This window comes from Trachypithecus francoisi, unplaced genomic scaffold, assembly GCF_009764315.1.
Source record: "Trachypithecus francoisi isolate TF-2019V2 unplaced genomic scaffold, Tfra_2.0 Contig00599, whole genome shotgun sequence".
In the NCBI taxonomy this organism is placed as follows: domain Eukaryota; kingdom Metazoa; phylum Chordata; class Mammalia; order Primates; family Cercopithecidae; genus Trachypithecus; species Trachypithecus francoisi.
In genome coordinates, this window is record NW_022680757.1 from 44333 (window position 1) to 66459 (window position 22127).

A 22127-nucleotide genomic window follows, 5' to 3' on the forward strand; every position below is an offset into this window, starting at 1 on the left:
TAGTATCAATTGCTCCCATCAACAGCTATCCAGTTGTACTGCTTTATTATTTTCTCCATTAGATATAAATACCCTAGTGCATTTGTCTTTCACTGACACAACCCAGGCCTAGAGAAAACTTGAGAAGGTCATGAGATGAGCTTTTAAGTATGAGAATTTGGAAGTTTGGATATCTATGCTGCTCTCTGTTCTGCTGCCCCATTGATTCTGTATCTCTCTAGGTACAAAATCTGAAACTAATATTTTTGTTCTCATAAAATGCCTTCAGTCCTCAATTATCCTCAGTGGCCTGATAGTAACATGACTAGGTGACTGTGCATTCCCTTAGATTACTACTAAGTTTCACTTCAGTTAAAACCTGGAAATCTTTGCATACAAAAATTTTAATATGCAGAGTATGCATTTAGCTTAATGATTCCTATTGTCACTTAATGAAATAAGCTTAAAATGAGGAGAGTACAAGCAACAGGAGAGTAGACCAGTTTGTTATTTGTGTAATTCTATAATGTACTTTAAACCATTTTAAATGTTAAAACGAAAGTTAAACTGTAGCATGGGGAACATTTATCATGAGCTGTTTTCTGTCTTGCTTTAGGAATTGTTTCTACTCCTGGGTGAATTTGCACCCTCAGGTTCTACGTGTTGATATGTGGAATGATGCTATTAATTTATGCTTTATATGAACATTGAATATTTTAGGTAGTTTGTTTTATTCATTTTTTTAAATCCAAAACTTAACAAGCCAACAAAAATAACCAAAAAATGGAAACAAAAATTAAAACTAACAATAATAAGGGAAAAAATCTTCTTTTGTTGGGCTACTGTCCTATAATAAAGCACTGGAAAAGTCAGTAACATACAAGAGTACAGAAATATCATGCTAATAAGCCTCTGGTCAGCTGGAGCAGATCCATATAAGGCTGCAGGTCTGTGAACCAATGAGAATGGCTCTGCTTCATGCTTTTCTAGGACTAGTGGACTTCCTGGAAATAGTGTAGGAAAGAAGATATATAGAATACAACCTGATTGATGATTTGAGCGATAAACCAGACATGCAAATTATATTGCCTTAAAATATTTGAGAAAGTTGAAATTATACAAACTATTTTCATTATTTTATTTAAAAATATTGATTTAGTCTTTGTATATCATGTGCCAAACATTGTGGTAAATCCTAGAGATGCAAAGTTGAGCAAAGCAGACATATTGTCTTCCTCTAGGAAGCTCACATTATGATGTATCCAAGAATGGATGTTCAAGCTAAAATCCCAGATTCTCATTTGGCAAATCTCTTTTTCACGTGGCTATATTTCAACTTGGGTAAATGTACATAAGAAAAGTTTTTACTTATTTTTTTAAAAAATTGTCCTTTTTATAAAAATGTTTTAGTCTTTAATTTTAATTCCATTTTACAATATTATAAAGCCTGAAATTAATTTTTTTTGAGGCAGAGATTTGCTCTTGTTGCTCAGGCTGCAGTGCACTGGTGCAATGTCAGCTCACTGCAACCTCCGCCTCTTGGGTTCAAGTGATTCTCCTGCCTCAGCCTCCCGAGTAGCTGGGATTACAGGTGCCCACCACCACATCTGGCTATTTTTGTATATTTTTAGTAGAGATGGGGTTTCACCATATTGGCCATGCTGGTCTCGAACTCCTGACCTCATGTGATCCGCCCATCTCAGCCTCCCAAAATGCTAAGATTACAGTCGTGAGCCACTGTGCCCAGCCTAAAATTCATTGTAATCCATCGCTCATTTGCTGTGTAACTTTGAAAACTTATTTTGTCCAGTATTCTCTCGCCAGTATTCTCATATATAATATAAAATAAATATGAATGGTAATCTTGATTCTCCTGGCTCAAAGTATTCTCATTTCTCATGGGCACCATTCACATATTAATCTTTTACATTTTAATCCTTAAAGAACCTGTTAAACCTCTGCTCTGAAGCTCACTTCTTGTGTGTCCATGTCCTTGATTTCCTTGTCATGAGAAAATGAACCTCGGATATCATCCCAGACAACAAGGCTGCTTCAGAAGGGATCCAGTTTCAACTTCTGCATATGGCTAACCAGTAATCCCTGCACCATTTATTGATTAGGGAGTTATTTCCCTATTGCTTTATCAACTTTGTCAAAGGACAGATAGTTGTAGGTGTATGACTTTATTTCTGGGTTCTCTAAACTGTTCTGTTAATCTGTGTGTCTACGTGTGTACCACTACCATGGTGTTTTGGTTACTGTAGCTCTGTAGTATAGTTTGAATTCAGGTAGTGTGGTGCCTCCAGCTTTGTTCATTTTACTTAGGGTTGCCTTGTATATTCGGGCTCTTTTTAGGCTTCATACAAATTTTAAAATAGGGTTTCGTTTTGTTTTTTAGTTCTGTGAAAAAATGCCATTGGTAGTTTGATAGGATAGCATTCAATCTCTAAATTGCTTTCGGCAGTATGGCCATTTCCAAAAAACTGATTCTTCCTATCCATGAGTATGTAATATTTTCCCATTTGTTTGTGTCATCTCTGATTTACTTCAGTGTTTGGTAATTTTCATTGTAGAGATCTTTCACCTCCCTGGTTAGCTGGATTCCTAGGTAATTTTTTCTTTCTGTGGCTCTTGTGAATGAGATTGCATTCTGGATTTGGCTCTCATCTTGGATGTTATTGGCGTATATAAATGCTACCAATTTTTATACAGTGATTTGATATCCTTATACTTTGCTGAAGTTGTTTATCAGATTTAGGAGGTTTTAGGCAGTGACTATGGTGTTTTCTAGGTACAGAATTATGTAATCTATATACAGAGATAGTTTGACTTAATCTCTTTCTATTTGGATGCCTTGTATATCTTCCTATTGCCTGATTTCTCTGGCTGGGATTTCCATGACTACGCTATATAGGAGTGGTGGGATTGGGCATCCTTGTCTTATTCTGGTACTCAATGCTTCTAGCTTCTCCATGTTCAGTATGATGTTGCCTGTGTGTTGGTCATAGATGACTGTTATTACTTTGAGGTATGTTCTTTAAAAGCCTGGTTTGTCGAAGGTTTTTAATTGAAGGGATGTTGGATTATATCAAAAGTCTTTTCTGCATTTATTGAGAGGATCATATAATTTTTTAAAATTATTTTTATGTGATGAATCACATTTATTAATTTTCATATGTTGAACCATCCTTCCATCCCAGGGATAAAGCCTACATGATAGTGGAGGATTAGCTTTTTGATGTGGTGCTGGATTTGGCTTGCCAGTATTTTGTTTAGGATGTTTGTGTCTATGTTCATCAAGAATATTGCCAGAAGTTTTAAGTTTTGTTTTTTTTGCTGTGTCTCTGCCAGGTTTTGGTATCAGAATGATGCTGGCCACATAGAATGAGTGAGGGAGAAGCACCTCCTCCTGAGTTATTTGGAATAGTTTCAGTAGGAATGATAGCAGCTCTTCCTTATACATTTGGAAGAATTTGTCTGTGAATCCATCTGGTCCTGGTCTTTTTTCTGGTTGGTAGGTTTTTTACTACTAATTCACTTTTGGAACTCATTATTTTTCTCTTCAGGCATTTAACATTTTCCTGGCTCAATTTTGGGAGACTGTATATTTCCAGGAATTTATTCATTTCCTCTAGGTTTTCTAGTTCGTGGGCATACAGTTTTTTTCTAATAGTGTCTGAGGGTTTTTCATATTTCTGTGGGATCAGTTGTAAAGTTCCTTTTGTCATTTATTATTGCATGTATGTCTTTTGGTTTTTTTAGTCTAACTAGAAGTCTATCCATATTATTTATTCTTTCAAATAACCAATTAATAAGTGTGTTAATCTTTTGTATGGTTTTTCAACTCCCAATTTTATTCTGTCCAACTCTGTTTTGCATTATTTCTTATTTTCTGCTAGCTTTGGGGTTGGTTTACTTTTATTTCTCTAGTTCCCCTAGTTGTGATCATGGGTTTTTAATTTGAGATGTTTAACTTTTTGATGTGAGTGTTTTATACTGTCAACTTTCTTCTTATCAATGTTTTTGCTGTGTCCCAGAAATTCTCATATTTTCTATCCTCGTTCTCCTTAGCTTCAAAGGATTTTTTGATTTCTCTCTCATTTTCATTGCTTACCCAAGTGATTCAGTAAGAAGGTTGTTTAATTTTCACGTAATTGTATGGTTTTGAGTGATTTTTGTTAGTAGTTATTTCTACTTGTATCACACTGCGGTCTATGAGTGTGGTTGATATAATTTCAGTTTCTGTGAATTTGCTGAGGATTATTTTATGGTCGATTGTGTGGCTGATTTTAGAGTATATGCCATGTGCAGATGAGAAGAGTGGCTGTTGTTTTGGGTGAAGAGTTCTGTAGATGTCTGTTAGATCCATTTGGTCAAGTGTCAATGTTCCGGTCCCTAATATTTTTGTTAGTTTTCTGCCTTAATGATCTAATACTGTCAGCGGGATGTTGAAGTTTCTCATTGTTACTGTGTGGCTAGCCGCATTTCTTCAATGATCCCTAAGAACTTGATTTTATAAATCTAGGTGCTCTTTTTCTGGGTGAATACATATTTAGCATATTTAGGTTTTCTTGTTGAATTGACCTCTTTACTAATGTGTAATGCCCTTCTTTGTCTTTTTTTATCTTTATTGTTTTAAAGTCTGTTTTATTTTTCTGAAATTTGAATAGCAATGTTTTTTTTTTTTTTCATTTTCTTGGTAGATTTTTCTCCATCATTTTATTTGAATCTGAGTGTCATTGACTGTGAGATGGATATCTTGAAGACTTGGGTCCTGTTTCTTTATCCAACTTGCCATTCTGTGCCTTTTAAGTGTGTGCTTCACCCATTTACATACAAGGTTGATGTTGATATGTGTGGATTTTATTCTGTCGTAGTGTTGTTAGCTGGTTATTATAGATATGTGATTATGGGCTTGCTTTATGGTATCAATGGTCCATGTACTTACGTGTGTTTTTTTGTGGCAGCTGTTAATGGTCTTTCTTTTCCACATTTATCATACCCTTCAAGACTTCTTGCAAGGCAGGTCTTAAAGGTGTAGTAGGTCCTTGTATTCCCTTAGCATTTACTCATCTAAAAAGGATCCTACATCTCTTTGGCTTATGGGGCTTAGTTTGATTGAATATGAGGTTCTTGGTTGAAGAATACTGAATATAGGCTCCCAGTCTCTTCTGGCTTGTACGGTTTCTGCTGAATGACCTGCTGTTTGTTAGCCTGATGAATGGGGTGCTCTTTATAGGTGATCTGCCCCTCCTCTGTCTTTTTCTTTCATTTTGACATTGGAGAATCTGATGATTATGTATCTTAGGAATGGCCATCTTGGACAGCATCTCAAAGAGGTTCCCTGCATTCCCTGAATTTGAATGTTGGCCTCTGTAGCAAGGTAGGGGAAATTTTCGTGAATAGTTTCCTTAAATATGTTCTTCAATTTGCTTGGTTTCTTTCCCTTTTGGGAATATCAGTGAGTCATAGATTTGATTTCTTTACATGATTCCATATCTTTTGGAGATTTTGTTCATTCTTTATTATTTTTTCTTTATTTTTGTTTGATGGAGGTATTTTGGAGAACCAAGCTTTGAGCTCTGATATTCTTTCCACAGTTTGTTTGGTTACTCTTGTTTATACTTGCAATTTTATTCTGAAATTCTTGAAGTGATTTTTTTCCTCCATCAGATCAGTTTGGTCCTTTCTTAAAATGACAATTTCATCTTTCAGCTCTTGTATCATTTTAATGTATTCTTTCGATTCCTTGGATTGCATTTCAATTTTCTTCTGAATCTTGATGATCTTTGTTTCTATCCATATTCTGAATTCTATTTCTGTCATTTCAGTCATTTTAGGCTGCTTGATAACCATGCAGTCCTTTTGAGGTAAGAAGATACTCTTTTTTGAGCTGCCAGAATTCTTGTGCTATTTTTTTCTCATCTATGTGCTGATGTTCCTTCAGCCTTTGAAGTTGCTGTCCTTTGGATAGGATTTTTGCTTTGGTCTCCTTTGATGCCCTTGTGGGTTTGATGGTGGTATATGGTGGATTCAGGTTATTGGCCTTGTTTCTGAAAGATTTCAGGAGGCCAAGGCCCAGCTCGGCGTCTGCATGTTTTAACTCTGTGGGGGCTGGGGCTCTACCTTTCAGTTTTGTTCTGTGGCTTCTTGAGGTTAGAAACATGCTGTGCCAGAGGGCCTGAGGTGTTCCCAGTCTCCTGGCCACAACACTCCAATGGGTGGTGCTGGCTAAAATGCTTTATAGGGGTGGTGGCAGTGGGATCCATGCTTGCTCATGCATGCCAGGAGTCACAGTAGCATGGTGGAGTGCACGTGCTTCAGCTGGGGTAGGGTACCAGCAGGAGTGGACTTTGACATTCCTGTGTGTGCTCATGCTAGCAGCAGCATGATAGAATGCTGGTGGGAGCAGGGCTGCCATTGTTCTTGTACACATTTACACTGGCAGTGGCAGGTGCATGACAGGTGGGCAATAGGGGTAAGGTTGCTGGAATCTGAGTGAGCGTTCCCACCGGTAATGATGGCATGGCTGAGTGCCTACACATCAGGGGATGGGTGGGGTAGTAGTTGTCCTTCTACCTGCAGCAGTGTTTGGTGGGGTCTGTGCTTATATGCAGGCTGGCAGGGTGTGGGGAGTAAGCCACCGTGTGTGCCAACAAAGCAGTGTGGAAATGGCTATGGGCAAGTGTGTACTGGCAGAATGGTGGGGGAAGGCTGCAGAGGGAGAAGGGTAGCGTGCAGGGACGCTGCAGGTAGGCTGGCACATGTTGGCAGTGGCTGGTCTACTGGAGCTCTCTGATGTTCAGGTGTGGTCTTCTGGTAAAACAACTATAATGCGGGCACTGAGAGGCACCCTGGTTGGGCATCCAAAGCTGTGCTGCAAGTGGGCACAGCCAGGCTGGGGCCCCAGGAGAGGCAAGTGGACAGGAGAACACTCAGATCAGACTGGCCCTATCTCACAGGCAAGACCAATCTGCTCTGTCTAGGTCCAACAGTCACCTTATGGCTAAAGTCTCCTCTAGGAGCATGTCAAGCCTTAGGGGATGGGCATCCTTGGTTGTACTGCACTCCTGACATTCTCCCATCAACCTCTCTGGACTATATACAGGATGGACTCCCACCCCGTAACCTCTTTAAGCAGCTCTCTGCCAACTCATGTGTCTGTGAGGGTCTTCAGGTTGCCTGCAGCTAAGATTCTGAGGTCCATGGTGAGAATACGCCATTCCTTGCCTTTTCAGCTTACTCCTTCACTAGGAGTTACTGGAGGCCAGGATGCAGTCCTAGTGCTCACTAGCGCCATCCAAGGTTTCCAGCTTTCTCCCTTTGCAGCTCAGCATCCATGTCCCCCCTCCATCTATTCTCAATGCCTTCCCTTAAAAAATCTGCTCAGAGTGTGCCAATCTTCCCAGTGTTCCTCCTAGCTTTGTCTGATAGGCCATCTTGGCTCCCTCCCCTTCTCCTTTAAATCTGGACGGGCCTGTGACTGCTTAACCAATAGAATGCAATGGAAGTAATGTTGTGCAACTTCTAGGCAACTCTTGAAAAGGACTGGCAAAATTGGCTTTGTCTCTATTGGAAAGCTGCTTCCTGTCATACTTGCTCTCAGAACCCAGGCGCTATTCCGTGAGAAGCACAAGTCACATGCAGAGGCCATGAAGACAACCGAGCTAAGATAATAGTGTAGAGTGGTAGCTGCGTGCTCAGTGATTGCCAGCACAAATTGACAGTCACGTGAATGAGTCCTTTTGGTTGTCCAGCTCGTCAAGGACTCAGATGACTCCAGCCTTCTCTGGCATGTAATTTCAACTACATGAGGGACCCTAAGCAAGTACTTAGTAGTTGATTGTATCCAACTCCAGAGATGGAAAACATAATAGGAAGAGTTAATTTGTAAATTGGGGAATGATTTAATATGCAGCAAAACATAACTAGGATGGGCATCTTTAGAGCTACTTCCTTTCATGGATGTTTTCTCAGGGCTCCAATATTTAATTTTATATTCATAATTTTGTACTGTTTCCCATGAAGCAGTCCCCTCCAATTGTATAAGCTTCAGATACCCAGGATTTGCTCACTCTCTTACTTCCTCTAACCTCTCTTCTCTCCTACTTTCTAGTTTGCTTTTCCCATTGTCTCTTTACCCAACCCTCTACCCACCTTTTGAGTAAACTTCGCTAATTTAGAAAAGGCCAGTACTTTGCAGTTTTAACATATGCATGCCAATAAAGTTATTTGCTTTAACCTTGTGATCTCTTTGTTGCTTACTTACTATGAGTTCCAGTTCGCCATATTTAGAGAAAACAACATGTCCCCATATGGTTGTGGAGCAGATTACAAAAGAAATGCCATGTATGTTACTTCACACATGGTCTTGTTTGTAGTTTTCAGTACATACTCAGGAAACATTGACTTCTATTTTCTCAGCTCTAGCTTCAATATTGCCTCTATTGATGTCTGCCTTGCAGAGCGGCCTTGATGGCTGAAATTTACCCCGTTCCCGCCCTAGCTTACCTCAGCCACATTGGCCCCAGTTACTGAAAAAAAAAATCTTCACTTGATTATAGTTCCTGGAGCTCATTAAGCTTAAGCCTTCCAAGCACCAGAATTTGATTACTGCATTAAAAATGAATTCTCTGGTGGTTGTTTTTAGATGTTGCTTCTAAACAATGGCGTGTTTAATTAACACAATTTATATCAAGTCACACAGATATACGCATTCTCACAGTGTAGCATATTTACCCAAAATAGACAACCTAATTACTTAAAAAAATGGGCTGTATTTGCAGAACTAGAGCATTATAAGAAAAGTGAACTGCAATTATGAAACAGAGAAGGATGGGAAAATGCCAAATTCTTGCTATTTTTATTTGTTTAAAAAATGTTAATTAAGTTATGGAGTTCACAAGTACTGTAGAGTTTAGCACAAGTGAATGAATAAGTCTCTTCAACGTGGATAAAAGGAGAGATTCTTCTTTTCTAGCTTACTTGTCTTGAATTCATAAATCCTAAGAAATTGCTGCTGAATAATCAGAACACAGTAACAAAGGCAGCACTTTGTCTCATTCGTGCAGAGAAGCTGGGCGCTCAATAAAGCCAGTGAACTTGTTGGGAAGTCATTTAATAAAATTTGGAAGATACATGATTAATTTAATTATTATCAACACAAATTTCTAGAATTAAATAAGAGAATGGTGTTAAATTTAACTTTTCTCTCTGGTGGTCTTTGTGTTTCTGCTTTCCTAAAGCAAGGTCCTTAGGGAAAAAAAAGGTAAAGGGAAAGAAGAAAAGCCTTTATAAATGTAAAGATAACCATATTTTCCCACAGAGGTCATCCAATGAAATGATAATTTTAATTTTTTTTTTTTACTTGAGGCTTTTGTGCCTGATAGAGATCTTTTATTAATTTTAACTAAGTAGTGACTATAGGCAAGTAAGAACAATATAAGAAGCAAAGATAAAAATCTTTTATATTCCCACAAATATTTATCATTTTTTTTTTTGCAGTGCACTATACTTGTTATTAAGAAAGTTACAATGAAGAAATGAGAATTAGTTTCTTTTTTCATAGACTTTTTGGGGACCAGGACACAGAGATATTAACAAATGGTATGAATATAGAGTAAATAATACATCAAAATAGACATATGTTCAAAATGCCATAGGAACATAGGGGAAAAACATAAAATCTAATCTGGCAAGGAGGCCATAATGACTGAAACGATATTTGACTGAATCTGGCCATTTCTATATATGGTGCCCAGCCCCATTATTAACACATAAAGAGTATTCAGTAAGTTTAGATTACATCAATAAATGCAATGGTAAGATGTTTTTAAAGAGGAGAATACCACGGAAAGATGATACAATAACACAAAAGGTTGCATTGTCAGTTCAGACTCACATAAATCAGAGATCACATTCAGTATCAAGCTTTAGTAATAACGTCAAGGACAAAGCTAATCACATGATATTATGGAGCAGCCACATGTCTTCCCAAGTATTTCTTCACCATATGAGAATGTGCCCTGAACCAAATTAAACATGCAAGTGGAACATCATCATGCATTTAGGTTACAAAAATCCCTAGTTTATGATCTAATAATTGCATAGCTTAAATTATACTTTTTGACTTATGAAACTGTACATTTCAGTTTAATTTATTTGCCTCAAGCAATCAGAATGGTCCTGGTACATCATATAAAAGCATTTTGTTGATAAGGACACTCATGCTAGTGAAGGCTAACATAGGATATGGAGGCTTCCTTTGTGAGGTCTGTTACTAGCATGGTAATGAGGGAATTTGGCAGTTATTTTACTTTCCCAATTAGATTAGGGATGAAATAAACTGCGGGTTGCTATTAACACTCTCTTTTTTTAATGGGAAAATCAAAGAGATAGATTAAGATGGTTTATTAAGGTCTTTATTACTTGGTTGCTGTATTTTATTTTAGGAATTGGCTTTTAAATGAGAGCCACATGAATGCAAATCCTGACTCCACAAACTTGGGTAAGTTATTTAAACTTTCTCAGTAACCATTTTCCAATTTCTAAATTGTGAGAAACAAACAAACAAACAAGCAAATCAAAATCACAGCATTGTGATGATGAATAAATAAGGTAGCAAACACTGAGCATAATGACAAGCATATATTAGATACTCAATAAATACATTTCTCATTTCACATTTCCCCCCAGATTTCTCGTTCTCTCATCCAGATGCACTGGATAAACCATGAGGCTGCTCATTTAATAAATCTACTGTTTCACAGTGTGGTCATTTCAAGGTACGTTTTCTTTCCCATATCTCAATATTCCCCATATCACCCAACTCAGTCATATTTATATTTGATAGTTTTGATCTCAAACCAGATTAAAAGCTTTATGAATACTGAGCCATGTCCAAGGTATCTTTTATTTCTCCCATTTCTGTGTGTAATACCATATGCACAAATATTGCCAATTTAACACCGGCTGATTAATTGTTGATTGGGTAACTTATAACTCAATAATTAAAGTTAATATATAGTTCAACCCAGCTATGGTAAAATGAACATTTATTAATGCTAAAGAAAATGTCTTTATTTTCTCTCATCTACATTGTAACCTTTTATATTACCTAATTTGAAACTTACTGAGAAGTTGAAAGATAGTACAAAAACTTTGAATATTTGAGGGTAGAGGTACCATCTCTAAGAATAAGGAGTTTCTCTAACAAAATTACAAGAGTGTAATCAAAACCAGGAATTTATCATTGATACAATACTACTATATAATTCTGGTCCATACTCAATATTTTTAAATGTCTCAATATTTTCAGTACTAAATCCCATCAACTACCACTATCATCTCGGCCATAGCTCAATCTGAGGATTGCCTGAAATTAGCATCAAGTTAGCCACTTTTAGTTGAGTGGAACATACCCTCAGCCCTTTTCTAGCTTGTGTAGCTTTGAAATTTTTGAAAAACATAAGCCAAATATTTTATAGAATATCCATTAATCTAGGTGTGTCTGTCTGATGTTTCCTAATGATTATATTTAGGTTAGAGACTTTTGGGAGAAATACCATAGAGACATCAGTGTTCCTTAGTGGATCATCAGTACAAATAGAATGTCAGTCTGTATTTATCCATTTTCATGCTGATGATAAAGGCACACCTGAGACTGGGCAATTAACAAAAGAGAGGTTTTTTTGTTTTTTTGTTTGTTTTTTTTTTTTTTTTTTTTTTTTCGCAGCTCAATAATTCCTTGAAAAAACGATAAAATGTATTTGGTACTGTTTAACTGAAATTGTTTTTATTATACTTTATGAACTGACAGTTCCACACAGCTGGGGAGGTCTCACATTCACGGTGAAAGGCAAGGAGGAGCAAGTCACACTCTAGGTGGATGGCAGCATGCAAAGAGAGAGAGCTTGTGCAGGAAAACTCCCCCTACAAAACGGTCAGGTTTGGAGAGAATGATTCACAATCATGAGAACAGCATGGAACGACCTGCCCCCATGACTCAATTACCTCCCACTGGGTCCCTTCCACAACAGGTGGGATTCAAGATGTGATTTGGGTGGGGACACAACAAAACCGTATCATTCCATCCCTGGGCCCTCACAAATCTCATGTCCTCACATTTTAAAATCAATCATTTGTTCCCAACAGTCCCCCAAAGTCTTAACTCATTTCAGCGTTCACTCAAACAAAAGTCCACAGTCAGTATCATCTGAGACAAGGCAAGTCCCCTCTGCACATGAGCCTATAAATCAAAAGTAAGTTAGTTATTTCTTAGATACAATGGAGGTACAGGCATTGGGTAAACACAGTCCTTCCAAATGGGAGAAATTGACCAAAACACAAGGGCTATAGGACCCATGCAAGTCCAAGAACCAGCAAGGCAGTCAAATCTTAAAGCTCCAAAATGATCTCCTTTGACTCCATGTCTCATATCCAGGTCACAGTGATGCAAGAAGTAGGTTCCCATAGTCTTGGAAAGCTCTACCCCTGTGGCTTTGCAGGTTACACCCTACCTCCTGCTGCTTTCATGGGCTGGCATTGAGTTTCTGCAGCTTTTCTAGGTGCACGGTGCAAGCTGTCAGTGGATCTGTCATTCTAGGTTCTCGGGGTCAGTGGCCGTCTTCTCACAGCTCCACTAGGCAGTACTCCAGTGGCTACTCTGTGTTGGGGTTTCAACCCCACATTTCCCTTCCACATCACCCTAGCAGAAGTTCTCCGTGAGAGCCCTGTTCCTACAGCAAACTTCTGCCTGGATATCCAGGTGTTTCCGTTCATATTCTGAAATCTAGAAACAGGTTCCCAAACCCCAATTCTCGACTTCTGTGTACTCACAGGCTTGATAACACGTGGAAGCTGCCAAGGCTTGGGTACCCCCTCTGAAGCCATGGCCTGTGCTCTATGTTGGCCCCTTTCAACCATGGATGGAGTGGCTGGGATGCAGGGCACCAAGTCCCTAGGCTGCACGCAGCAGAGGGACCCTAGGTCCAGGTTACTAAACCACCTTTTCTACTAGGCCTTTGGGCCTGTGATGGGAGGGGCTGCCATGAAGACCTTTGATATGCCCTGGAGACATTTTCTTCATTGTCTTGGGGATTAACGTTAGTTTTCTCATTACTTGTGCAAATTTCTACAGCCAGTTTGAATTTCTCCTCAGAGAATGGGATCTTCTTTCCTAACACATTGTCAAGCTGCAAATGTTCTGGTCTTTAATGCTCTGCTTCCCTTATATACTGAATATATAACCCTATAACCTTTATAGAACCTTTAAAGCACCCAAGTCACTTCCTGAATGTTTTACTCCTTAGAATTTTTTTTCTGCCAGTTACACTAAATCATCTCTCTCAAGTTCAAAGTTCCACAGATCTCTAGGGCAGGGGCAAAATGCTGCCAGCCTGTTTGCCAAAACACAACAAGGTCACATTTGCTCCATTTCCCAACAAGTTCCTCATGTCCATCTGGAGACCACCTCAGCCTGGATTTCATTCTCTATATCATTATTGGCATTTTTGTAAAAGCCATTCCACAAGTCTCTAGGGAGTGCTAAACTTTCCTACATTTTCCTGTCTTCTTCTGAGCCCTCCAAACTGTTCCAACCTCTGCCTGCTACCCATTTCCAAAGTCAGTTCCACATTTTCTGGAATCTTTTCAGCAATGCTCCACTCTAATGGTACCAATTTACTATATTAGCTCGTTTTTACACTGCTAATAAATACATACCCGATACTGGGCAATTTATAAAAGGAAAAAGTTTAATGGGCTTACAGTTTCATATGGATGGGGAGGCCTCACATTCATGGTGAAAGGCAAAGAGGAGCAAGTCACATCTTACATGGATATCAGCAGGAAAAGAGAGTTTGTGCAAGGAAATTCCCCATTATAAAACCATCAGATCTCGTGAGACTTATTCACTATCATGAGAAGAGCATGGGAACGACCTGCCTCCACGATTCAATTACCTCCTGCTGGGTCCCTCCCACAATACGTGGGAATTCAAGATGAGATTTGGGTGGTGACACAGCCAAACCATATTACAGCCTTTGTCCAATTTGATGTTATTGATTTGATAACTTGGTTAACATAGTATCTACCAGAATTTCCACCATAAAGTTAATATATTACTTTTTAAATGAACACATATGTTGTGAAAACATTCCTGTTCTTCATCTATGTAAAGTTTCTATTATTCATCAAACTCTCATTAGGTTTAGTGGTCATTAATGACATTATAATTTTATAATTCCTTCTGTATTTAATGACATACTAGAAAGATGAACTTTTCTTTCTTTCTCTCTAATTTTTCTTTTATCAGCATAGACTTATGCAATTTTTCACAAATTTAATGGGTGATAATACTTCACTATCACTGTTAACTATTATTAATTATTATTTTTCAGTGGAAATCCATTCATTTTGATTATTGTCTTCCTTCAATAGGTCTCCTTTATTCTCTGAGAACTTCTTTGCTGTTTTGCATATCAAGCTCTTCCAGAGCCATGTTACATTTTCCCTTTTTTAGCCCTGGAATTAACTATTTCTGTAAAATGGGTGCTAGGTATAATCTATTGCTGCTGGTGTGTCATTTTTTTATACCCTGTCAGTACTCAAAGCTACGAACCTAAATTATCTAATTCCTTTATACTTAATATAATTACTCATTTACCCAAACTTAGAATATGCAAAGAAATTGTTTCAGAATTACTAACCATAGCACTATGAAAAGCACACCAATTAACTGAAATTCAATATGTGCTTCGTATTTTTGTTTTTCACATGGAGGGAGGTGTAAAACATACACAGAGCAAACTACACAAAACTTAAGTAAACTTCATCTACAGCAATCTCCCTCATTCTGGAGACTGTGTGTGCCTTAGGAATGGGTTGGCTGCATGGATTCTCCAACTGCTACTCTCCTGCTCTTCTATTATTCATCTAGGTTTATGGAAACATCCCTAGTCTTCTTCTAGCACCATGTGGCTAATCCACAGGCTTAAGATTTTAGCTGTCATCATGGGTTATTAGTCAAGACAGGCAAACTCTGAAATAAACTACATCAAACTTGAGGTCTAAAAAGGCATGGACTGACTCTCAGCATGCACCTTATCCTACCTTCAAGTATCTTCATATTTCACTGTCCAAGTTTCAATAATTTCCTTGCATATTTGATGGTATATTTTCTCATGTTGTTTACAGTAAATTTTGAGAGAAAACATCAAAGCAAACATACTTTCCCTTGGTCATCATTATTCGTACATCAAGTAGGTCATAATTAGGTACTATAACTTACTGATACTCTTAATTACCAAGATTTGCATTTTATTTAAATTATTTATTTATTGAATTTAAATCTATGTTGCTTATACTTGAGACACTTGTTAATATTATATATATATATATATATACCAACATTCATAAATATTTATTTGTAAGTCTTCATGTTACCATAGATGATACTAAGGTAAAAAATTATAGCCATTAACTAAGGTTGCCCTGCTAAATTTGGGAAAAACAGGGTCTGGGAACTAGATTCTCCTGATTTTTAGTGCAGTCAGTTCTCACTAGTTAATACCGTACTCTACTTAGTTACCTAAGTAGAGGCAGAGGTTTCAGGTGAACAAGACGGGAGAATGTTGAAAAAGATGCTATTCATCTTATTCCTAGCGACAATATATCCTCTTTAATTATTGCCATAGACATTAAAGAAAGAATTGTGTGATCTCTCATTTTCCCTTTATATAAATATAATACTCTATTGGTAATAGAGAAACAACAATAATGGAAGTTTATAAACCTACTTTTTTCTTTTATGAACAGATTCAGTGGCATCAGAAAACTATACCTGAAAAAAATTATTGTATTTGTCAGTGTTTTAGAGTATCTCATGGGACAGAAGGATTGTCAGGATTGTTAGTAGTGCCATGACAATTTTTAAATACTAGTTTCTGTTTCATTCAAAAGATGGTTGAGATATAAAATTCAATTATTTTGTTTAGATGCAAATGGTTATAAGAAAATGCTGTTTTATCTCTTTGAAGATAATGAACACTTTATCTCAGTTAGATTGTCTTTTGCTGCAGTGATGTTGTCTAATATACCGTAAATGTTTAACCCTTATAGCACAACCTATTGCCATTAATTTCTAGTGTTCTAAAATATTTTCAAAAATTCAGAGTATAGTCTTTAACTATGCTAATTCCTTTCAATATAAAATGAATTTAATTTTATTTTTACTTAAATTAATCTAATAATTGAAATTGATATTGTGTTCCAGTCTATTGGGGGAACATTTATGATCTAAATCTTCATGAACAGTCTAGACTTGTCATTATAAAAATAGCAATCAAAAAGTCAATGATCTCATAAAGTATCAGTAAAATTTAAAATTAAAATACAAAATCTAATAGAAAATATATCATAAAGTAAAATTGAGATCACTAAGTAAACCCACTATTCAAAAATGATATGAAATATTTATAAAGGAGAATAAATGTGTATATGGATAAAATTAGAATCAATAAATACCAGAAGAGTAATCAGTTGACAAGAAAATTAACATATGTGAAAAGAATCCAACCAATGGAACAGAATGAGGATCTCCTCAACAAATGATGTTGGAATAATTGGATATTCAGTCAGAACAAAGTTACACTTAGTCTTTCCTTACACGATCATATAAGCCAATTTCGTCTAAAAATTTTTTCAAAGAGGATGCAAAATCCACAAACCATAAAATAACTGACTGACAAATTTAATTTCATTACAACTGAAACCAAAAATACGCATAAGCACATAACAAAAAACTGTTAAACTGAAACCACCTTGAAAAAAATGAAGAAAATGTATAGTCTGAATGAAAAATCTGTTTATATAATAAATGATTAATTCTAGTTAAATATGAGTATGTATTTGTTACCTTTCAGATAGTGGAATTTAAGTTCCCACACAGCCGTTTCAGTATGTCAAGGTAAGCTGATTCAATCTTCTACTATTCAGCTTTTGCTTAGTCAAGCACAGTGAGCTAAAACAGAGTGGCTTTGATAGACATCATTCTTTAAAAGGAGGTGAATTTCTTTTCAGTTTATGCTGCATAAGGATTTATACTCCATTTATGCAGTTGTTTCTGCCCAGTTAAAAATAAGTACTTTCTTACTTGTGCTTCCCATGATCATTTACTGTGCCCTTGGAAGAAATGCCTGCCTCCCTCTTCAGCCAGATGAATCCTATTCACTTGTCAAGATGCGCCTCCTGAAATCCTCCCTAGACTTTCTCTATAATAATTGGGCCATTGCTTTCTTTTTCGACTCTCGTGTTTACTTTATGCCTCTATCTCAGATTTTAATAGTTATAATACCTTATACAGTATTACAAACATTTTTGAACATATGTTTTTCATATAGGTATATAAGTTCATATTATGCTATATTAAATATCTTTCAAAATAGGATAAATTAGACAACTAACAAGTATAAAGAGGGCAGGTCAAGGCATGACTGAAACTTGTAATAAAATGAAAACTATGGAGTTGCACATATTTGCTAGATTTGAAATGTATCAATTTGACTTCAACCTTCATAGTCATGAAAGCCAGGTGGGAAAGGTAGTCCGTACATTAGGTTCTGAATGAATATGATGAAACCAAACCAAATTTCTAAAAAGCATAACATTTCCTGATGCAAATAATTTGTCAGATGGCCCCCAAGGCGAGGATATTATGCAATGTCACGATCTTTCTCAACAGCGTCATTTTAGGGCCCATAGCAATGATATATGTGGCATCATGTCTTTAAATAGCCCTCAGTGTGGTTAAGAACATTTCAGCAAAATTCAATTCAGTGAAAGAAGTTCTACTGGATATCTACCTGCTATTGTTTAGCTATTATCCTCATCTTACCTTGTGTTAAGGGATCAATTTTAGACTGTCGGGAGAAAGTATGAATTGATAGATTTTAGAAAATCCTTCATAAAGTTCCTTTCTCATAGCTGAACTTTCATACAGTAGATTGGTGGAATGTTCAGACAAAGTGCTGGTATGTTCAAGACAAAGTAAAGCTCCTTTCAATTCAGAGCTGTATTATCAATTGATCCTGCTGTGAATAAGCGTGATATTCTTTTAATAACATCAGAAAGTGAGTATAAGGTAGGATCTATATAATAATCATGCCTAAACAAGGTACATAGTTCTCATGGCAACCACTACAATATGAAAAACAGTAACAATGTTATGAGGTTATAACTAAGGAGTGGAATAGAAGGTAGGGAGTCAACACAGAATAAATCTTTTTGTTGTTATCACTAATTTATTTATAAATTTAATTTTAAAATTAAAATATTTATCAAAATATGGTTATTTCCAGGATGGAGTTTTAGGTTTGCCCTAATGAACAGACAAATGAGTTTCTGGGAATAAGTCTTAAAACATGGCCACTTGTATCTGATTGTAATTAATTACTAGACCACTTACCCACTAAGATCACTGATTATTCGTTATAATTAAGTAGTAGTATCTACTTGTATGGACAGACATTTCTTTCCATTGTATATATTGAGAATATATATGTATACACACACACACACATATATGTGTGTGTGTGTGTATATATATAGCATTCAGTTTTTACAAACATGGTATTAGATAATTAACCAAAAGATTAAAATGAATAGGGGGAGCTTTGACATGTAAAGAGTTTTGAAGTTGTCATTCCCATTCTTACTGAATGGAGATCACACAATAAATCACTACTGGGAAATCTACAGATATAGGCTATTTTAGACTAATAGTTGATATCTGCTTACCTGAAGCCATAAACTAGCAGGAACATATAAATGGTAATTGGAATGAATGACTGGAGGCTCCTTTGAGAGTGGACAAAAGTCATGGAGGTGGGGGCAGGTCCCAAACTCATAAATATTTGCCATTGGGAACTTCATCAGATACCAATGATAGAGTCAAGAAAGGTCTCCTTATGGACTGACACAGGGATAGAAAGGTAACCATATAAAATATGGCCAGAGAATTGTTCATAACAAAGGCCTATTCTCCATTAAAACATTAAATCATATATAAGAAAAAAGAAAGATCTAAATCAATAATCCAAATTTCTACCTTAGGAAACTAGGGAGAGAACAATTTTTTTTTTTTTTTTTTTTTTTTGAGACGGAGTCTTGCTCTGTCACCCAGGCTGGAATGCAGTGGCCAGATGTCAGCTCACTGCAAGCTCCGCCTCCCGGGTTCACGCCATTCTCCTGCCTCAGCCTCCCAAGTAGCTGGGACTACAGGCGCCGCCACCTCGCCCGGCTGTTTTTTTTTTGTATTTTTAGTAGAGACGGGGTTTCACCGTGTTAGCCAGGATGGTCTCGATCTCCTGATCTCGTGATCCGCCCGTCTCGGCCTCCCAAAGTGCTGGGGATTACAGGCTTGAGCCACCGCGCCCGGCCGAGAGAGAACAATTTAAGCCTAAAGCAAGCAGAATAAATATATAATTAAATTAGAGCAGAAAGCAATGAATTGAAAAACGGGAAACGATAGAGGAAATCAGTCTGAAGTTTCTTTTTTTTTTCTTTCTTTCTTTTTTAAATCTTATGCCATCTAGTTTTAGAATGAGGATGATGCTGGCCTCATAAAATGAGTTAGGGAGGAGTCTCTTCTTTTCAATTGTTTGGAATAGTTTTGGTAAAAATGGTACCAGCTCTTCTTTGTACCTCTGGTAGAATTCAGCAGTGAATTCATCTGGTCCTGGGCTTTTTTTGATTGGTAGGCTATTTATTACTGCCTCAATTTCAGAACTTGTTTTTGATCTATTCAGGATTCAGTTTCTTCCTAGTTTCAGTCTTGGGAGGGTCCCTGTGTTCAGGATTTATCCATTTCTTCTAGATGTTCTATTATAGTTCATGTGCATAGAGGTGTTTATAGTATTCTCTCATGGTTGTTTATATTTCTGTGGTCAGTAGTGATAGCTCCCTTATCATTTTTGATTGTGTCTATTTGATTCTTCTCTCTTTTCCTCTTTGTCTAGCTAGTGGTAATCTATTTATTTTATTTTTATTTTTTTCTCAAAAAACCATTTCCTGGATTGGTTGATTTTCTGAAAGGCTTTTTGTGTCTCCCTTTCCTTTAGTTCTGCTTTGATCTTGTTTATTTATTGTCTTCTGCAAGCTTTGGGATTTGTTTACTCTTGGTTCGTTAATTCTTGTGGTTGTGATGTTAGGTTGTTGACCTGAAATTTTTCCAGCTTTTTGATGAGGGCATAAATTTCCCTCTTAACATTGCTTTAGCTGCATCCCAGAGATGCAGGTATGTTGTCTCTTTGTTCTCTTTAGTTTCAAATAACTTGTTGATTTGTGCCTTAATTTCATTATTTACCAAGGAGTCATCCAGGAGCAGTGTTGTTTAATTTCCTTGTAGTTGTGTGGTTTTGAGTGAGTTTCTTAACGTTGAGTTCTAATTTAATTATGTTGTGGTCTGAGACACTGTTATGATTTCAGTTGTTTTGCGTTTGCTGAGGAATATTTTACTTCAGATTATGTGATCAGTTTTTGAGTAAGTACTGTGTGTCCATGAGAATGTATATTCTGTTGTTTTTGGGTGGAGAGCTCTCTATATATCTATCAAGTCCACTTGATCTCTAGCTGAGTTCAGGTCCCGAATATCTTTGTTAATTTTCTGTCTTAAGCTGCCCTAATGATAGTGGGGGTGTTCAAGTCTCCCACTATTATTGTGTGAGAGTCTAAGTCTCTTTGAAGGTCTTTATGAATCTGAGTGCTCCTGTATTGGGTGCATATGTACTTAGGAGGTTAGCTCTTCTTGTTGAATTGAACCCTTTATCATATGTAATGCCCTTCTTTGTAATTTTTGATCTTTGTTGGTTTAAAGTCTATTTCATCAGATACTAGGATTGCAACCCCTGCTTTTTTTTCTCTTTTCCATTTGCTTGGTAAATCTTCCTCCATCCCTTTATTTTGAGCCTATGTGTCTCTTTGAACATGAGATGGGGCTCTTGAAGACAGCATACCAATGGAGTTTCACTCTGTCCAGCTTGCCATGCTGTCTGTGTCTTTTAATTGGTGCATTTAGCCCATTTACATTAAAGGTTAATATTGTTGTGCATGAATTTGATCCTGTCATCATGATGTAGCTAGCTATTTTCAGAGTTGTTTATGTGGTTGCGTCCTAATGTCACTGGTCAGTGTACTTCAGTGTGTTTTGTAGTGGTTGGCAATGGTTTTTCCTTCCTATTATTTAGTGCTTCCTTCAGGAGCTCTTGCAAGGCAGGCCTGGTGGTGACTTATTCCTTCAGCATTTGCTTTTCTGAAAGGATCTTATTTCTTCTTTACTTATGAAGCTTAGTTTGGCCAGATACAAAATTCTGGGTTGGAAATTCTTTTCTTTCAGAATGTTGAATGGTGGGCCCCCAATTGCTTCTGGCTTGTACGGTTTCTGCTGAGAGGCCCACTGTGAGTCTGATGGGCTTCCCTTTGTAGGTCACCTGGCCTTTCTCTCTGGCTCCAAAGATGGTTTATTGAAAGGATTAGTAAATAAGTCCCTAGCCCTGTTAACCCCGAATAAAAAGAGGGAAGATACAATGATCAATTTCAAAATAATAAAATAAATAAATAAATAACACATACAAAAGGACAAAAGAGAGCCCATCACTACTGACTATATTAAAATGCTAATAAATGAAGAGTATAAACATTTCTAGACCCACAGATTTGTATTTGATATCTTAGATGAAATAGAATGCTGCTCGAAAGATAAAAACTACCAAAACTAAATATCAAAGACACAGAAGTACACACACACAGATACATATATATTTCCAATGCCTATCTCAGTGTTCATGTAATAATTGGGACTAGCTAAAAATAATTTTAAAAGAATAATCCAATTCTAGTGGTTACGCTTAAAACCTTTGAACTTTTGCCTTGCATTTCAGAAGACTTACCAATCTGATCATCTAAATAAAAGAACATACTCTAACTCTTTCACTTGTTCTCCAGTCTCCAAACACGTAGACAAATGCCCCCACTATTTTTATATATGCAACCTCACTTATGATAAAAAAAATCCTCTTCCAAAAGAAAGAATTGAGAAAGTTAAAGTCTTCTTTAGATTAAGAAAATGTATGTTACTTTTCACCTGTTTTAAG

General features: G+C 36.8%; 1 long non-coding RNA gene across 1 annotated transcript in view; it reads left to right on the forward strand.

Moving 5' to 3' along the window:
* LOC117086890 overlaps window positions 1-22127 on the forward strand; it is a 52314-nt gene that overhangs the window by 19910 nt on the left and 10277 nt on the right. The window contains exons 2-3 of the long non-coding RNA XR_004438612.1: window positions 10675-10763; window positions 16902-16945. This is a non-coding gene — a long non-coding RNA (uncharacterized LOC117086890). The remainder of the gene's footprint in view (window positions 1-10674; window positions 10764-16901; window positions 16946-22127) is intronic.